Source organism: Pagrus pagrus (genome assembly GCF_965226575.1).
Source record: "Pagrus pagrus genome assembly, chromosome: 7".
In the NCBI taxonomy this organism is placed as follows: domain Eukaryota; kingdom Metazoa; phylum Chordata; class Actinopteri; order Spariformes; family Sparidae; genus Pagrus; species Pagrus pagrus.
Window position 1 is genome coordinate 26,970,761 of NC_140191.1, and position 20,898 is coordinate 26,991,658.

At 40.7% G+C, this 20,898-nt stretch overlaps 1 long non-coding RNA gene across 1 annotated transcript in view; it reads left to right on the top strand.

Annotated features, from left to right (window-relative positions):
- Nucleotides 1-12,532, top strand: part of LOC311260474 — a 21,541-nt gene extending 9,009 nt beyond the window's left edge. Inside the window, exon 3 of the long non-coding RNA XR_014623025.1 lies at nucleotides 11,746-12,532. This is a non-coding gene — a long non-coding RNA (uncharacterized lncRNA). The remainder of the gene's footprint in view (nucleotides 1-11,745) is intronic.
- Nucleotides 12,533-20,898: the final 8,366 nt, after the last annotated feature.

Genomic DNA, 20,898 nt, shown 5'->3' on the forward strand with positions numbered 1-20,898 from the left:
GGAAAACACATGATAATGATATCCTCTTAACACTCCTTGCTGCAGAATTACAGCCCTCACGGCAGCAGGGGCCAAGATTCAAGACTAGAGAGAAGACGCAGTTATTACAGCACAATCATTTTGTTGTGACTGTGTTTCTGGCCCCGTTCACCTTACTTGGTCAAAAGTGCAGCACTACAAAATGAGCAATTAATGGAGCAATGCTATGACTCGTTCCTCAAAAAAGGCTGCATTACCCTCAGATTCTAAATAAGCACTTGTCAATGTGATTATTTTCTTGTCGGGTTAGCCATTTTAAGGGATTTGTTTCTGCACCACACTCATGTTAATTGAAGTACAGCATCGTGTGCACTAGTTTGACTAGATTCCTCTTAGTTTACTAGAGCAGCAGTAACATCGCTCCCTCAAGAGGAACTGTAACTTCTCTTTTGCTTAGTGTGAGTGTCCACACACAGCTGCTCCTTCCTAAGAATATCCTCTAAAAATAGATACATCTTCCTAGACAGGTTTCTTGTTGTTTTTTGCTAAATCTTAATTAGCGATTAGTTAGAATAATTCTCAAACTGCTTCGTTTTTTTCTCAGTGGAGGATGGTCTGTTATTTTAATTAAGCAGAGGTCAGAATTATTAACTCAGCAGGAGTGTGTTGAGTGAAGCTGTGAAAATCAGCAACAACGCTACACATCGTGCCACTCAACACACCAATGCACATGTTATCTCCCCCTTCTCCTCCCCTCTCTCCCGACCAAACTGCGAAACAGGGGAGGAAAAAAGAGTCTTGGTTGGGGAAGGGGGAGTTTTGTTTTATGTTATGTTGCTCACTGATTCCTTTTGATTACTTAGCTGATGCTGTCTTTCCCTTAGCCCCCTCCACTTTTGCTCTTTCTCGATGGTTGGATGATGATGCAGCTCAAACCAGACCCCTGATGGGAGCATCCGCTGGGTGTAGGAGGTGGGGTGTGGCAGCAGGAAGAGAAGTTGAGCAAATGAGAAAAAAGAGAAATAAAAGGTTGTGCGAAAGAAATAAAAAAAAAATAAATGAAAGTGGACTGTGAGAGAGGAAAAGGATGGGATAATTAAAAGGAAAGTGAGTGAGAGTGTATCATGCGGCTCACGCAGAAGAGAGCTGATCAGACTATAAATCAAAATGTCTCTGTTATATCTCGGTTCAGATCTTTTGACAGTATATTGCTTGTTTTCCTCGTGCAACATGGCAGCCGGCTCCGCATCAAGTGGATAGATGTACAGTACATAAAGATTCCATTTCCCATCTCCTCTTAGATGGAGAAATCTAAAACACAAATGTAATCGAGCCAGTCAGACTCACACTGAAGACTTCGCCTGTAAAAACTTCTGCTACTTAAATAAAAAAAAAGCTTTTCTTCTACGCTTTATTCTGGACTTTAAAACCAAGTTAGGAGGATGATGCATGGTAGATAGCGTGTTAGTTAAATTGCGATTTGAAATCCACAACACAGTGACTCAGTTAATATGTAAATACAGACAGACGAATGCAAATTTCAGCAGCAAAGAACAGAGTTCACTCTTGGGTTTTATTTGTTAGAAATCTCTGCAGGGAAAGATTGCAAAGTGTTGTACATCCAGTCTGTGGCCAAAAGGCAATTACTGCCAGAAAGCTTTTGACTCCTTCTGATTATGTGATGCCTTTCAAAAAATTACACAGATTTCACATCACATGCTGAGCATACCTCCGCTTCAGTTGGGAGCCTCAGAAGAAAATCCTGACATTCATGCACACCACCCCCAAGCCCCGTATCTACTGTAGGCTTTATTTTGTCCGTGGGGACGATGACAGACGAATAGAAGGGGGTGCTGCTTCCACTCCCTGGTCAGCACTGCAAAAAATATTCATATTAACAAAGTCATTTAGTGGAGTCTTGATTTTAAAGTCCCATTTTGTAAGACATTACGTGACAGCCTTAGCAGTCAAGATGCTGAGTTCTAATGCTTCTAATACAAATCACCTTTTCTTGACTCTGGAATGATGAAGACACTCTGTGACCTGAGAATTATAAGCTTCTATCATTTTTTTGTAATAATTTATTTCCATGGCAATTACGTTTGATACGTTAGAAACAGTTTATGTACATTTATTTTAAATCCAATGCATTAACAGTCCTTCATTTTGAACAAAGAAAAAAGGATCCGTTTCCAAATTCATTTCTCAGCTATGCTAACTGGAATGACACAGAATGAACATCATGTTCTCCCAATTTATTGTGTGTCCTCACTGCGCTCAGACTTAAAGGAGCTGATGAAATGTCCCTCAATCTAAAGTGATGATTTCATTGAAAACATTGACACTGATACAGATGCCAACTACTTGAGAGTAATTTCCCCATATCATTGCAAACAAATCATTTTAAATGGGTCCCCCCTTTATACTGTATACTGTATCTCATATGTCTCAAAGTGGTTTGGTCCTCTGTGTACCATACTCGCACCGCCACACTGCACAGCTACAGGTATTTGTGGAGCGCTCTCTGGGGGAGTGGTAGTGGTGTTGTTAACTGAATGTTACCTGAAAACAAAAGATGTGTCTGACTTGATTAACTTCTACCCCTCAATAGAATAAAACACATTCACAGTCGTACCCACACTGCATTTTGTTCAGTCCATTGGTTGAATCTTCTGCGTCAAAGCGGACGCAATATTGGTACTTAGCAGCAGCTGTTATCAATTATCCAGTATTAATAGTAGTATCAGCATTTTTTTTTATATACAATTAATGCAACAGTACTTGATGGCACCATTCAGGAACTGCTCTTAAGAAATGTTTCTGTCTAACTGGTTAGAGAGAGAGAAGGAGGGATGCAGAGACTTCCCTTCATTCTGTTTAAGCAGCCCCTGCCCCATGCTGCTCCTCCTCTGGACTGTCCAGGTGTGGTAGTGTTGGGATTGTGGTCACCTCACACTCAGCAGCACAGGGTCTGGTTGCAAAGCTATCATGTTCAGTAGCAGCAGAGCTTGTGCTGGCTGAAACTGTTTTTATTTCTTGAAACTGAAACTACCCGGGCTTGTAGACAGTGTTATTTTTTGGCAGCATGGTGATTTAGCCATACTACTACATTCTATTCAATATATTTTAAAATGATTATATTAGCTGATGATGCATAAAATTGCTTCTTCCTGCAGATGGGCTCACGTCACCTTCGCAGCTCGTATGCTCTCAACAGGCATTGTTAGCACGATAATCTGCTGCGCACCATGGTGGCTTGGTGGGGAAGTGCAGTCATTGTCACTGTCATTAACAAGCGAATATGGTGCATAGTTATTTTGAAAAACTTGTTTTTTTAGTCTAATTAAATAATCAATTTAAATGATACTCATTACATTGAAAATTTATTTTTTTGTGATTGAAACTTGCTGCCTTACGTATTAGCGACACCAACAGATGTGATTTTATGGCTTTCATGGGAGCTCAGACGTCGACTGGCAGAAAAGATTAGGAAAGAACAACAGCAGACGAGGGATATTAGCAAACAAACAAATTTACGTGACACAAAGAGATAAAATAAGCAAATTAGTAGAAACATTCTTAAATGTTTGTTCATTGTTTTGATTAGCATTGTTAGCTAAACTTAATGGATTGCATGGTCAATTGAAATCTCGAAAATCTTTGATGTGACCAGATGCTTTCGAGTGTGAAATAAAAAACATGTAGGCTAGCTTAACTGTGGTCTTTGCCAACGCACAAGTAGCACATAGCTACCCTCAGTAGCCTAATTACATGGATTTTGTGTATTAAATCACATTTCTTAGAATTACGAGCATCTATCAGAAATCCACTGATAGAAAACGCTATTTGCTATCCCGGATATTAAAACTATAAACTGAAACTCTCAAAACCACTGAACCTGATAATTCCATGGTCAGGTGTCACATTCATCAGTTCTCTAGAAAAAAAAGCTTTACTGCTAGCGGACTCAGTGCTGGACTAAATGGCTTCTTAAGCTGGATACTTTTTGCAGCGTGCCCTCAGAAGTGTTCAGGTTGCACCGGCGTCAGTCAGGGGCCTCAACACTGACTGACACTCTGCGAATGATAGTGAAATCTAGCAGGTGCATTTGGCTTGCATACCTCTGATCAGTACACCACTGTGCTTGTCTTCTTAGCTTGCTCTGTAATAAGCTCCTTCAAAGATCAGTATGTACACCCCCCCCACCTCCCCTCCCACCTCCCCTCCTGATAAGATCTGGAATATGTAGTTCTCTCCTTCCCTTTATTCCCAACTCTTTTCGTTTTCTTAAGAAAATGTCAGTTTAATCATATCTTAATGCTTTGATAATGGGGTTCTTTTACACGGGCGAAGAACAGTCACTTCAGTGTCTTAAAAGCCCAGGATGTGGAGGGAAGGAGAGAATGTCTCTAAATTAAATTTGCTCGGGCCCTGCCTCGGCGCTGTGTGTGTGTGTGTGTGTGTGTGTGTGTGTGTGTGCATGTGTGTGTCTGCGTGTGTGACAGTGGAAACCGAGGCTCTTTTTCACCCCTCTTGACAATCACACAAAACACGTAATTGTTTCATGTGCGTAAGTGGAAACTATTAATATTTAAATGTCAACTTGCTTGATTTGAATAATTGTGAAAGTTTAAATGGAGACTAAACAGGAATGTCAGTGGGGGCCAAATCCTGCCTCTTTAAACGTATGTAGTGTGCTTTATCTTTACTGCTTTACTTTAGTACTTCACATAATGAGGTGCAGAGACAAGTCACCTGTCATATGAGACTGTGTTAGCTTTCCTTCCCGGTATATTTCTATCTGTGCTGTTTTGGATATAAATTATTGCAACAACAAATCGCCAGAAGGAAATGGCAAAACAAGAGCGAACAAATAAATTATTTGTAAAGTGTCACTGCATGCTAACAGAGAAGGAGGGGAGCGCGATGGTCCCCAATGGAAGTGCGTGTGCGATTGTGCAGGTGTGAAGCCAGCTGCTGGGCTCCTGAACGCCCCCCCACTTCCCCTGTCACTCACAATGACAGGCAGGTGAGGCGGCGAGCGCACACACACTCCCTCAACTACAAGTGCACAACTGTTAAGGAGTGTGTTACTCAAACGCCATAAGAAAAACTGCGCGCTGAACTTATGCTGCTCGGAAAAGTTGTGCGTGTTAGGTAAAAGGCTCTGCTGCTCAAACAAGCCCTGAAATTGGTTTGCATTGTGGAGGAAGAGAACTTGTAGCAGCACCACCCACTTCCAGCCATTTAGACGGTGTGAGAGGGAACGACCAGAGGGCATATTTAAACAGCCCTGTGGCTCTACCATGTTGCTGTCAGTCGGCTCCGAGACCGAGACACTGCCGGCTGCAGCATTGTCTTGACCTACTTGTGACTCGTTATTGCGCTGAATTAGAGGGATGGCTGACAAAAACAGCTCAACAAAGGGTGGGGGAAAAAACAGCTTAAGAACAAATAGCCATTTCTGGTGGAGTTTTGAGTTCTAATCAGTGAAGCAGAAGCCAGCGGAGAGCAGGGGAGTCTGCGCGCAAAAAAACATTATCTGCGTCTCAAGATGGATCCTTGACTAATCCCGCTGTCTGAGCTCAACGCTCCCAAGATGCTCCGAGAGGAGAGGAGGAATACTGGAGGAGATGAGGTGGTGAGGGGAAGGGACCACGAATTCATGAGAAAAAAAAAAGCCAGTTTAGTCTTCCCACAGGCCAGTGTCAGTTCAGGGACAACATTTTGGCCCTAATTGCACTCTCTCCACCAGCAGCAGATTATGGTCGGGCACCCTCTTGTACGCCCCAAAATCGAGACTGTTAGCTGCTCTAGATCCTTATTAGCGTCACGCTCATTTTGGCCGAGCATTCAAGACTCCAGTGTTACCATTCTATGAAAAAAGCATCCTCAAAATGCAAGGAAGCCGTCGCCCCCCCTTTTCATCTTTTAATTAGTTAGTTTGCATTGGCTGGTACAGTAAGCGGCGGATTTGTTATTTATTTGCTGAAACACAGGCTGCCACGTTATTGTGTGGCTCCACGCAGGCTGCTGTCCTCTTTGATTCAGGCTAATGGAGTCCCACCAAGCTACATAATATGTGCTGTATGAAAAGCCTCTAATTCCAAATCATCTTAAAGGAGCGATGCGTACGGCAAGAGAGAATGTCTTCACAATGACACACAAGCACAAAAAAAAAAAGAAGAACAAGAAAAGGACGGAAAGAAAAGAGAACACAAAAACTCCATGTGATTTTGCCTGGACATGAAACCAATTTGTTCAGAGAATCATTTTACTGCCATTCACAGTAAATGATTAAAGGGGAGCTACTTCACATTGATCTCTCGCGCTAAGCTCAATAAGCAACTGTAGCTAAACATGAAATGCAAAGATTCTGCATTCTCTTTTTGGTGTTTCAATTATTGAGCTTTCAGTTGCGTAACATAGTGATACTATTACTAATATACTAATATATATACCATATTAAGCACTAAAAAAATAAATGCATGCTCATGCCATTTAATTGTGCTCTAATTTTTCAAGCAGAGTTAGGATATTTCACGAGGAGTGAAAGGAGAGTCCGGTGATGGGGTGAACAGCATTTAAGCTGTTGCAGCCTGCTGCTGCTTAACAGGACTCTGTCACTGGCACTCTGTAAAACTGTCAGGGTTACCATTGAGATGAATCTAAAACTGGCCACAGGGTTATTTTTAGACTTGGCTGCAGGATAAAAAGTTTCTGAGCCCCATAAGTAGGTCAGCTCAAGTGGTGTTCAGATTGCTGTTATGTACAATTACTGAAAAGTAGCATCTCCGGTCGAGAGCAACTTTTAATCCACACCCCAGTGAATGAGCGAGTCAACTTCTCCCTCACCAACTTTTTTTTAAAAATCTCTCCTAATCCGCAAACAGTTTGTTCTACAAGTTGGTTTTGTTGGCGTACCTGACGTGACTGTTGTTGCTGCTGTAAATTTGTACAGTTGCTGCAGTTCTTCCTGCTGGCTGGAGACACATTTTATAGATCTAATAGTTTCCTCTAGCCGCTGTACATTTCTCCCACTGTGACCTCAAGTATCTCGACAGCGTTGTTAGTGCTAATGCAGAGCATGTATAAGAGCACAAATCTGTCTAAAGATGTACGTTCAACCTTTTTATTTTTGTTTTTCAGTGCTCGATATGTTAGAAAATGTAGTAGGTTGTGCAAGGTTAATTTGAATTACAGCAGTCTTATGCAGGGTTTCCTTTAAAGCTGTATGTATTTTGTGTTTACTGCTGGCCTATGGTCACGGCAGAAAATATCTCACATTTTCAAGTGCTTTTATCTTGCCAGTTCAAACCTTTCTACTTTCATGAGGTTCAAGGGCAGGTTTCCATACGGTTACGGTATTCCATATAATGAGAGCGTGCACGGTCAAATAAACCCCCTGCTGTAAAAAGACACTATATCACAACTGTGTATTCAATTGTATTAATTGAATAACAGGAGGAGAGCAGGTGACAGTGCTGGAGTGAAAATGATGAGCGACCGTTACAGTGGCGCGGCCTCCATTCCAACTTTGACAGGTAAACAATCTAATTGATTTTCCATGGCGTCTTGCTGGACTGTTCAATGCCATATTTCCAGTTTAAACGCACACCATTCTCAGTGTTTGCAGAACAGACAAGCCCGTCATCTGTAGCACTGAAAACATGTCAAGTTAGAACGAGTAATTTGTGGTGATGAATGACAAGTGCAGGCTCCTGTTCAGTAGTCTGAGCGCTCATTAGAAAACACATTTTCAGATGTCACCAGGCTTCTGTGTTTTTGTACTTTTTGGGTAGAATAAACAAATATTGCTTGAATACTGCAATGTCACAGAAATGAGCAGAAGGAACTTAAACCTCAATTGACATGTCTCACGCAGCCGACTTTTTTGAACGTTGACAGCCATCTGTGTGGATTCCTTTCACTCTCCACTAATGAGCTGTGGGTTGAGGAGACCCAATCTACACAGGCCTGTCCCTGGGGCCCTGTGCAGCTGCCGGGCACACACATTCATGTGCATGCACGTACACACACACACACCCCAGCCCCCCCCCCAACACACACACATAAACAGACACACAAACACATACAGCCATCAGCTTCCCTCTATGTTTGAAAGCACACTTTGGCTAACTAAGATCTGAAGTTGCACGACTTCACATAGTGTATATGTTATTTTCCTGCACCACACACATTCCTGTGTGCCAACTAGAGAGTGTAAAAGTGCCAACACCAGAGTAAAAGAGGCAAAAAAAAAAATGTATCCAAACAAAATACGAATGCTGCACATAATGCTTTGGTTGTGGCAGGAGCGTAATACAACTGTTCAGTGTGTTTTTGTAGAGATGTGAGATAAATTATTTAATTTCGAACCTTCTGTCTGTGTGTGTCTTGGTATATGATTGCGGGCATGTGTTTTCATATTTCTGAGCAGTAATGATGTGAGAGTGGGGGAGAGCCAGGCAAACAGACTGGGAGGCTTCATGTGCAGGAAGGGAGACAGTGCAAGAATATGTTATTAAGTCAAAGTTTGCACGGCTATTCACGCTTTCCCTTCCTCACACCTGGAAATGTTGTGACAATGTGTGGAAATCTATTTGATCCCTATCACGCACAAAAGCAGATGAGCTGGAATGCCACTGATACAGCGTGTGAATAGGAAATGACAGGAAGAGCCTAATCAATGTCCTCCAGGACTGGCAACTGCCTGCCTTTGTTTCTTTTTGTAAATACAAGCCTCTTTAACATCACAATATAAGCCATTATCTCGCCTGGCAAGGTAAATTTTGGGGGAGCCGCACAAAAACATACATTTTCCCTCAGCTTGGAGCAGATCAGTCGGGTGAGATCTAAAGTCATGCAAATGTTACGGCAGAAAAATACTGGCAAAACTCATTCTAATTATTCCATATCAGCACATTTGCATGGAATGGATTTTTTTTAAAGAAGGGAAGAGTTTATGATCAGTGGAGCTTGGGCATGGGGGCTGTTTAGGAATTCACAGCATTTTGATCTAATCACAAAATCAAAATATTCATGAAACACAATGATATCTCCCTGAAGCAGGCGGCTAGCCATTAATTTTCAAATTCAGGTAATTTATTAACACTTATCAGAGGCTGAAAAAGCCTTGCTCTGTGTTTGTAAAGTGGGTGAGAGGGAGAGAGGAGTTCGAGAAAACTGATTCCAGATGATTTATAACGGTGTGCCGGGTGCATTTTCAACCAGGTATTCAATTAGAATGTATGTCCAATTTTCTATTCTAGATCTACAGTTAAAAACTCTATTAAAGCACCATTTTCCTTAGCATACATATCTATTATCAGTGTTCACGGCAAATTTGATAACTCTGGCTCTGGCTCTGTCATTGTGCTCTTTTCATGCTCATTGGTCTTTTTCTCTTATTAATTGGAAGAGGCTTGACTATAGTCTACAAGATGCTGCTTGGACATATTTTTCTTCCCTGTGAACATTTGCCTTCGGTGTTTGTTCCTATGAATAAAGCCATCATTACAACACGAAAATCACAACTTCACCGGATATCACTTTAACCTCAGCTACTGTGTTTGACCTTTTTGTAATCACTGCCTCTCTTAGTTGTACCTGTTGAGCTTTCTGGTCTCACACGGCACATATGCAGTTTACAATAACGGTCACACAAAACTCGTATTAATTATTGAAACAATGCAGTTTCCTCTTTCGGGCTGGCGACCATCGACACTGTCAGCGGAAGTTTATAGGCAATAGCTAGCTCCTGTATAGCAAGCGTGCTAAGGTTAGCTCTTTGACTCAGCTCATCAAAATGTCACCTCCAGCTGACTTTTTAACATTTCAAGCTGACTCTTTTTCAAAATCTTGTAATATTGCTAGAGAAACAGCTCTTAAGATGACTGGCCAATGTGTTATGTGATAAATGTAATGGGTAACTGCTTACTTCAAGTGGGTAAATAGGCTAGGCTCTGATACAATAGTTGTGCTGGTCATTAACAGGGCTTTTTATTAACTTAAAGGTCCAGTGTGTAGGATTTAGGTGGATTAAGGGGCAGACGTGGTGTAATATAATAATATATAATATTAATAATTATGTTTTTGTTAGTGTACATTTTCCTAGAGAGAGTTGTTGTGTTTTTTGTTACCACAGAATGAGCCTTATACACGTACAGAGACTATCATTTAGTCTACATTTCTACAGTAACCCCGAATTGACAAATCAAACACTGGCTCTAGTGAAGAGCTTTCGCATTTTCCGCAAGGTGAGGGGTGTTCAGTTGGTTACAACCTGCAACCTCACCACTAGATGCCACTAAATCCTACAGTCTGGACCTTTAAACCTGAAACCTCACAAAATAATGCAGTTTGTTAATGACTCATACCTTGCCCTGGGAAGTACACTAATGCTATGTTACTGCAGCAGGTTAGCTGGACATGCTAATGACTGCGGCTCACATTTGAGTAGACAAACTTATTCATTAATTTCTCACATTTTTGCCTTTGAGATTATGGCTTTAAATGTTCTTATGATTATAAAAAGGACACCACCTTCTGAGGTCTTTACATGCTGAGTATCTCTCGTACGTCTGCCCTATGCACACCTCTTTGGTGTGTGGAGAAATCCAAACCTTGACAGGCATGTCATGCCTAGGTACTGCTGCTAAGCTATGATCTGGCAATCACTGTTCGGGGGAGGGGTGTAGATTACTCAATTATCAGGGGACAATTATTTTTCTTGTGATAGTCACTGCTCTCAGTGCATGTATAAATAAAGGCAGTGTTCTGTATTACCAATATCCTTTTCTTTGTTTTATAATTATAGTCTTGAATTAAGTACAAGATACTGTACATCAGTCACACATCCACAAAGCATTCATCTATGTTGTAGGCCTATAGACCTCAGATTTCCTAGCCTACAAGTGAAAGATGCCACGCAGTGTATATGCAATAAGGTGAACTGTTGAGCAACAGCTTTAGATAGAACAGACTGTCAACTTAGGCCATCTGGGTGTATGTGAATCCATCTGGGTGCATGTCTCCTGAGGGAGGGAGTCAACTTCTCTCCACTGTAGCTGATATTATGGTTTTATACTTATTCTAAGTATTAAACGTGTCTTGCTCTGATTTAAATGCAGAATGCCATTTGATTCTTTTAAATAGGTGAAGAGAGCGAACATCAATGGTCGTGTTCATTAATATGCGCTTTGAAGCTGCATCTATTATGGGAATATGTTATAAAGACAAAAAAACACTTGATTAGGTTATTGTGCATATTATCTTCTCTGACATAAAAAACACATCTTTACATGTTCAGAATGAGTATAGAGACTCTCATTGCATCACTGGAAAATCATCAGAGGATTGTGTGGGCGTTTTTTCTTAATCATTCTACTCCACTGTGCCAAGATTATATCTCATACCTCCCATTGTATATTTAGCCATCGCAAGTAAACAGCCATTGACACATCTTCCCACTGCTCCACTGACAAAGTGGTCCGGGGAAAAGGATGATCCAAGGACAGGGGTTAAAAAAACAGAAGGCGCAGATCTCTTTGTCTCCCGGTAATATTGCAGGCTGGATTCAAACAGCCCCTGAAGCTGAGCTGAGCCGAGCCCTGAGCTGTGATCGCAGGGTGATAACAACCAGATGGATCAATACATGTGTTGTAAAGGTTAAATGATGTTATGTTGCTCGTTGTTATTGGACATGGCATGTCACACTACATGATACTGACACCTTTTTCTGCCCTTCCTCTTTCCCTGCTCCAGGTTGGGTTGAGGTTGAGGCCCCGCGATGATCCCAAGAAGAGGGTCAAGTGTTGAAGCCTTCGCCTACTCAGCCAGTGAACCGTCTCTCACCGCAGTGATTTGTCCTGGCTACAGCTTAAAGGTCCCATAAATAAAATTTTAACTGCCTCACAAGTGAAATGACCATCACATATCTGTAAGGGAGTTTCGGTCAGTATGAATGACTTTATAATCACAACACTAACAGAAATTTCTGGCTGTCAATACTCTCTTTCCAGCCTTCTATATATTTCAGGACAAAAGTTCCTCCACCTGTCCTGTTTAATGTAACTCACTAGCATATGTTTCTGCCTTTAAAAAAAATAAATCTTTTGGTTATAGTCTGCCATAAGAGGTTGTAGAAACAAATTTTGCATTAATAATATGTATATTCTACATCGGAAATTGTTATGTGAACATAGCGTAGAACAAAAGCAAAGAAACTGGACATGCAACTGCCACATGTGTAATGTAAAATGATAGCTAATGATTAAAATTATGGCAATAAACACTTGTCCAAAATAAAAACGTGTTATAGCAAATATATCACAATATATCACTATTAACAGAACTCATCACTAAAAGGATTTATGTGAAATTTGTGATGTTATTACATTTACTACCTAACAACATCGTATGCAACACCAAATATGCAATATACAAAATACTTCCTATCTCTACAAAGAGCTGCATGTTACAGACTTATTTTTTTGCGGATAACATTGTGCTACTGAGGGCTCCGGTGTGATTGTGTCCCTTTCTACAGCTTTGTAATCCAGCCTTGAACTGTGTTGTCTTTTTGGAGACCGTATAGAATAAATCAATAATGATAAATCCAACACCAAACGTCTTACATGATTATTTATCTATTTTCCGTATTGAAAACAGTTATCGTCGATGTTAGCAAGATTGTTAGCCGTCCACTGGCAGTCCCATGATGCCTTGAGCTGCATCTGTTGACCAATCGGAGGTTGAGCTCAACAGCTCTGGGCTTTGGCTGCAATATAACCCACCAATGGATTTGTAATGCAATAAATCTGAGCTGTGGTGCCTTGATTACTTGATATAAAACATTACTCTGTTCCATTTTACAGTATAATGCCTAGACAACCTTATAAGCAGCATCTATGCTAACCTCTTGAGGAGCGGCAAATTGTTGTTTTTCGACCAAAAAAAGGTGCTTCTTTCACTGGTCGTCACATCTAAACCACGCTGTTGGCTGCTGTCTCTAGCTTCCAGTAGTTCCCCATAAGACGCTGATTGGTCCAAACTACTGTGTGTTCAGCCACAAGTTACAGCTTGAAGCCTGACAAGATGGTTTTGCCAGATTGCATTATCACGTGAATTTAAGAATACAGCTGCATTCTAAGGTAACCTCCCGTGGTAGTATCAAAAAAGACACTGCATAGCAAAGCTGAAAGCACCGGAAATGTGTAAAAAAAATTTACAAACAAAAAGTCATGCCTAATGGATTTAAAAGATGTTACAATCGTAAAAATTCTACTCAGTGTGGTCGTAAGGTCGGGGTTAACATTCGGGTAAATGTTAGGATTATGGTATGTTCACGGTTCCTCGGATTCCACATTTATCCCACCAGCTACAGTAGTTAATTGTAATTCACCCGGTGCTCCAGCTGTACATCACTCACTGATTAGCTGCCCAGAATGAAAACCAACAGCTCTGCGTGCAGCTGACCAGGATCAAGTAGCACAGGGTTAAAGTTGACTGACTACACTATTTATTTAAAGGCCCTGCACACCCACGCAGGTGTTTTCAATCTGGGCTGATTAGACCTCTGCTGACGGTGAAGCTGGGAGGAGTTATAACAGGAGTTTGATGAGGTCACAACAAATATATACACTTAAAAGAATAATGAAGGTGTAACCTGTGCCACCCCGAGGTGCAACGGAACTGTCAGTCAAGCATAGTCAGTATACACCTGTACAGTCATGAGAAGAAGCCGAATCAGCTAAAATTAGTCTGGGTGTACGGAAATGATCTTTTCTGAAACCTCACCAATTAGTTTTGGCACCTAAACCTATCCAAACAATGATCATTTTACAACTTTAATCGTGTGTTTTGTTAGTTTACTATGACGAGAAAGGTCACCCAGCTATGAAGATGAACAATGAAGCTCACCTGACTCCACACTTTGCAGCAGGTTAAAACGTTATAAAAAGCAGGCAGCGTTATACGACACACGAAAAGCTTAAAATATGTGACATGACATGCGAAATACTGTTAACCCCAAATGTTTGAAATTCTTATATCAAAAAGAACAATCATGTTTTCTTCCAGTAAAACAAAATATGCAGCGTGCTTGTCGCAGAAATACGTCACATTTCGGAAGCTAGATACTCTTATAGTTCCATTACATCAAACAATAGCATTTTATTGGAGTTGTGTTTCGGGCGTCCTGATGATTGTAAGTCTGTTATTCTTCCTCCTTTTAGCTCCGCTTTGGCCTCCACCAGCTCCTGAGAATATCTGGATCTCTAGCTACTGAATACAGCCAGTTTTATCAGAGCCTTTCATTGCTGCTGTTGAAAAGGTTGATTAGATCTGTGGAACTGAACCAACACAGTAAAGTTGAGGATTGGAAATCAAAACAGTGAGCTGGAAGAGCATAAAGAGTGTCTTAAAGCTGAAGGGAACTGCAAAGACTGGTGTTAATTCTCCCAGGATTTGTCACTATAGGTGTCACCTTTCACATTAGGCAAAGTCATTTGATTCATTGTTGAGGGAACAATATTGATCAACTTAAGCATTTCATACACAAACTGTTCCCCCCTTAATACCATAGAGGACTATAGCTTACATTACCAGTCACATTACCACACCCAGCAATTAGCAGCTTAGTCTTTACTTGGCTGCATGTTGACGACTCCGACTCTTGTTTCTGAGGTGCGCAACGTGGCAGTCCTGGAGGATTATCAGTGCTCCAAATTACATAACTGAACTAATGAGATACATACTCACACAGTTTCAACCCCTATTCCCACCGGGTGCCTCACTGGCGGAGTGAAATATTCCTCAGCTCCCTGTGGACTCCCCGCACATCGCTGCCTGTCTGGGGAGAGGAGAGCAGAGGAAGCGAGCGAGCACGGGGAGAAAATGTAGAGAGGAAATAAATGGAGATGTATCGTCTCCAAAAGGTCTGACTGACAAGTAGCTAATATGCTGTAATTGTTTAGCGAGTGGATCGGAGCTCCTCTCTACACTGAACCAAGGTGAAAATGACTTCTTAGGCTAAGTGTTTATTACACTGCAGGTTCTTTTCTGCTGCCAATGCCTCATTAAATAAAGCCTAAAACAGGCTCAAATTGCTGTGTGTATGTTAGGGATGTATCTCTATCAACATACCATGTTGCAGGGGAAAATGGGTTGTTAGAATAGTTGCCGGTGGACATGGACCCGGAATATTATTTCTACCAGTTCAATACTAAACAGTGTGATTGTTGACTTTGTGATAGGAGTGAAACTGAGACCAAACAAGCACTTTGGGATGGAACAGCACTTAAACCACTGGTTTCCTCCACTCTCTCACACAGTGCAGAAAATTGAGGTCACGCTGTCATTTGTATTCATGGTAATATGGCACTGCAAATAACAGTCGGGTTTGTTTAAAGTTCCTTGCTCCAGATGTGTGTTTATGCTTCTCAACCTGGCACCCAATTTATTTTGCGCAAACGACCACTCTGCTTGTAAATCTCGCCTAAAACCACAACCTATTGATTTATACCAGATAAGAAGAACAAAGCGAACGCATTGTTTTGGTGCTATTTCTCCTGGAATATGCGTCGAGCGACTTAAGTTCAAACACACTCACAGCTAGTCACACCACGTATGTCAAATATTAGTCACGGTTGTACCTGTTGTCTAACTTATTACTTGTTATATTTACTCCAGTGTGTCACTGTGATCAAGGGAGACTCAAACACAAGAACTTCACACGACTACTTTTATCAGGGAATGTAACTCTTTAGATTTAGAGGAGACACATATCTTCAAATGCCCAAACCCAAGTCACAAAGGTACACATTTCCCTTAATAGCTAGTAGTTCCTACTTATTATATCCAATCTTTACCATACTGATGAGAAGCTAAATGCAGCTAAATTTGCTCAAGTACGACACAAGATGTGGAATTAAAGTCCACCCTAATAAAAAGAGGAGACAACCTAACTGGAGGGGACAGATTCAGTGCATTATTTATCATGTTACAATGAGCTTATCCCATAATTACTGCATGGTAATTCCCTTATGGATGTCAACTGTGTTTTTCCCCCTCTCTCCCAATCCAAATTAAAATCTACACTGGCGTCTTTATCATTCTAACTACTCTATATTAACTCTAGTACTAATAATGAGGCTTTTAAAAGACACTTACCTCAAAAAGCTAATTGTTTTTGTTTGATTTTGGTGACACTTTATCAAGACTGGCTGTTAATTAATAGCAATTATACATTAACTATTAAAGGAGGCACCTTATTAATTAATGGCCTCAGATGCAATTAAATTACAGATGCACACACCAATTTAGCAACCAACTTTCCTTAATCCTGCGTAATTTCAAAGGGATTTCAGAAGGGGGAAAGTGATTCTATTATTATGGCTGCAGAAGGTGTTAATTAAGAAGTAACTAGCGGGTGCATCTAATATGGATGCTCTGTGCGTGTGTGTGTGTGTGTGTGTGTGTGTGTGTGTGTGTGTGTGTGTGTGTGTGTGTGTGCGCGCGTCGGGCCAGGCGTGGATTCAGGCTGGTTTTGTGGGGTGCTGGGTATTTACGCAACAGAAACACAACAGGGGAATTCACCTCACACACCAGGGCCACATTTCTGCACCAATAGCGAGCTGTTTCACTGATAGAGCTGTGTTCACTTGACTTGTATGTTTCTGTCTGCACTCGCTTTATTCTGCATGCTCCACTTAAATCTGTGTCTTTGAGGTACAGTCTCCATTTTGCTTCAGGCAATAAGAAACAGAGTCCTCATGCTGTTACTGAATCTCCTTGTTCATGGTTGAGTGCTTTTTTTGTGTGTGTGTTTCTTACCTTTGCAACGAGGTGATAGATTTTTCTTTCAAACAGGCAAGGATACAAATTATGGGGCGACCATTTGTTTGAAACAAAGAACACTGTAGCATTATATTTACTTTATTCAACAGACCATAGGCAAGTGTACTGCTCTTTTTTAACTGTTTGGCTCAGTGTCCATTCATTCTAAAGAAGGATACAGTGACACAAATGGTTTTTGTCACAGAGCTGCAGCGATCAGTCGATTCATCGATTATTTGCCAAAAAGTCAAATGAACTGCCTACTGCTGTAGTCATTTTTCAGGCAAAGTTGTCAAACATTTGCTTGTTTCAGCTTCTTAAATGTAAAGATTTGCTGCTCTGTGATTGTGATAGTAAATAAAGAGTCTTTGGGTTTTGGACTGTTGGTTGGACAAAAGAAGCAATTTGAAGACATCAATTTGGGTTCTAGGAAATTGGGATAAGCATTTTTGGATTTTTTTATTATTTTTTTTACATTTTATAGACTAAACAATTAATGGATTAACTGTGAAAATGACAGATAATCGATAATGACATAAATTGATGCTGCCGCCATCGTCTCAGGCTTACGTCTATGACCCTGTATAGCCACTTCTCAGAAAATGTCTTTTAATTTCACTTGAAGCCTGTGAAAGGATACAACCTCCCGTAGCCTGTCTGAAGTCAGAGAAACAAAGGGCAGCTCGTGGGACCTGGATGTACGTTCACCATCTCCTGCTATAAGGTTTAGAAGAGCAATGCAGCTCATAGGGGAATATCCAAGTCAACACGCACGCTGTCCGATTATGTTAATAGTAAATCCAATTATGCACTTATAGCGTAATACTTGAGAAGGAAACTAGGCTCGTTGCCCATGGGGTCCTCGAGAAGTGGGCCCAGTGTATGTTTCATTTGCAAAATGGTGGAATCGATAGTTTTTTCATGCTAAGGAGACACTGAGTACACACAGTAATTACCTCAACGTCTGTGTTTGTTGTACAATGTCAGTTAAATATTAGGAATGGTCAGAGAGGTTGAGGATCCTGATTAATTCCTCAAAATTTGCTGCACTAGTAGAGAGCAGTTTAGTGCGGAACAATTAGTTAAATAACCAACGAGCCAATTGATTGAAAATGAATATGGAACAATTCTTTCACTTTAGTTCAATTAGTTCCCTGTTTTATTTATTCACAACGTGAATACATAATTGTTTTCTGTCCTCTATATGATATTAAACTGAATCATCAGTTTTCTGACATTCTATAGATCAATTGACTAACAAACAATTTAATTGGCAGATGGATCGACACTGAAAGTAATCATTAGATGCAGCACTAGAACAGTTGTGTCAATTCTAGCCCATAGCAGGTTGTGTCTTCATTTCTAATCACTCTGATTAAATTAAACATATCATGAGTTATAATTCATCATTATGTTCTACAGTATGTCCTGCTCTGCTTATGCTGTTGCATTCCTGCAATAGAAATATGCACACGCAGCTCGAGCAGTCCTGATCCATGTGATTCAGACATTTGCTGTTTATGCCGCACATGAAACGCCCTCTAAAACACCCAACTGTCTGTGTCCACGCTAATTAATGTTTACTAAACTTGAAAGCCTGTATAGGCTACACTGCGAACCACAATTACAAATGTGCCTTCAACAACAATTTGTTTCTTGGGTGACAGAGAACATTAAAAGTCGGACTTAAATGAGCGTACAAAGCTAGGAAACACATGTATTTAAACTATTTCAAGCCCATTTTGATCCCCCAAGACATCCTATCAGTAACAAGTCCCCGATCGGAGAAGAAACTGCACAACACAGTCAAACCAGCAATTAGTGCAAATTAACAGACATTTTCAAAAATGTCTTTGCTTAGAAAATGGCTGCTTTGTAGTTCAAAAAATTCCCACTTTGGCCTTAGAGTTGGAGTGTTTCCAGCAAATGCTTAAATCCTAAAATAAGTACTGCAATCTTCTGGCACAGACACACTGTAATGCTTTAAAAACAATTTAGCAACTGTCATCGCTGTAATTACAGTAACTAATTACCATCCTCAGCAAACAAATAGCTTAACATAATACGCAGGCCCAATCAATTTTGAAGAAATGCAAATTCCGAAAGCAAAAAAAGGACATTTTGGCAAACCTGAAAGAATTACAGGGAAATAACACTTTGTTTTATCCACACATAATTCCCAGGGAATATCATATCATAAATATTTGCATTCAGTTCTTATCAGGACATTTGCATTTGCCTCTTATCAGTCAGCAAGCCAGGCACTGGCAGATAGGGAGAGCTGCCTCCACGCCATACACACATTTCTAATGAGTCACGTCGCAGGCTGATATCATATTTTGGCTAGAACTTTATCACCAAAACGAGGAGGTCATTTTCTCCTGGAGTTGGCTCATCTTGGAACTGTCTTTGAGTTTTTTTCCTCTGATGTGATTCAACTGAGATTCATTTTTTAAAGCCCACAAAAAGGATTATTTCCTCTCCTCCCCCAACCGCAACAGCCCCATATCAGTGGCACGTATGCTTGCAATGATTATCATTCTGTCATAAAATATTTCAGTTTTATCAGAGTATTATTTTATTTGCCACAGCATCCCTCGGAACAGAGACTCTGGGGAAGGGAAAAAAAAAAAACAAGACCAAAAAAAAAAAAAAAAAGGCGAGCTCATCTGCATGAACAGCAGTGGATGACAGGCAGGAGACTCTGCTCCACCATCTCATTTTGGAAGACATGTGCAACAGTTTCCAGGGGGAAAAATTAAAGTAATTGTTTGATAACATTTTCAAAAAGGTATTCCACAATAACAATTTCATGGTGCATTGCAGAGTATAATTATAAATCAGCCTTTTTTTCTTGGACAGCCAAGGAACACTGGGGGTCAAGTAAAGTATCCTAGTCAAATTCTCCTCTCATTAGTGCAATCGCTTCTCTCTGCTAATTATTTCCTCCCTCTCTCTCTCCCCCCTCTCTCTCTCCCTCTCTCTGGATTATCCTGAGCAACATGCAGCATTAGGCCGAATGATGATTTAATATATTTTTTTTTATTGAAATGTGTTGTTCTTGCAAATATGTTTTGCATTAATTACAGCCTGATGTGACAAAATGTTAAACATTCTTTTGATGTAATGTAATCATGCATATGCCAAAATGCATTTATATGCATGCTCGGCTTTTTTATGCAATTGGGCAGTTGACATGTTTTTTTCAGGTTTAGTTTTGTTTGCAATTAAAAGGCAAAATGCATTTTCCTGCCCACAGTGAGGGGGGAGAGGAGGGGACGTGGAATAATTGAGAAAAATTCAAACACAGAGTAATCATTAAAATGTGCTGTAAGGAATGGATGTGACACATAAATGATTTGCTCTCCGAGTAATTCACATGTAAATCCAAAACAGAAAATGCCAGTGAAATGACAGGGACTCGTGATTAACGGCGGACAACAGCGGCGGCTACTCTGAAACAAACCAGCAAAACGATAGTAAGGAGTGTGACAAAACTAAAACAGAGTCATCCCTCTTCCTCTCATCTCTCTTTGGCTGTCTCTTCTTCTGGAGAGGGGACGAGCCGTAAGGAAATGCGAGAGGGAATGTATTCATCTGCAGCCCTGCCTTCTGGAGGTGGGTCTCTGAGCCCTTTTCCTCAGTCCTCATTATGGCTCTGTGCCGGCTGCAGCTTGGAGGAGGGCAGCTGGATCACCTTAAGGATTCTCCTTAAATCTTATCTCAGGCTTTGTTTAAACAGAGGAGGGGAGACATTCCACTAGGCCCAGCTCTGAAGATCTATCAGGCAGCATTCATATAATCAGCAGACTCTCTTTTCCGAGCAGCAGAAAAATGAGGAAATTTGGATCCCTGATAGCACGCACAGTATTTCTGTTTGATATTACTGTAGCGGAGGCAGCGGAAATGTGCATCATTCCCAACAAATCTGTGACTGTAAAGTTGGAAAGACATATTTCGTGTTACTTTTTAATTTTCTCTCTGTTAACAGCAGCACATGTTGTGTCAAACTGTGCTGCTATTAACACATCATTACCATATTTGATGAACAATTACACAATATGTGGTGTTAAAAAAACT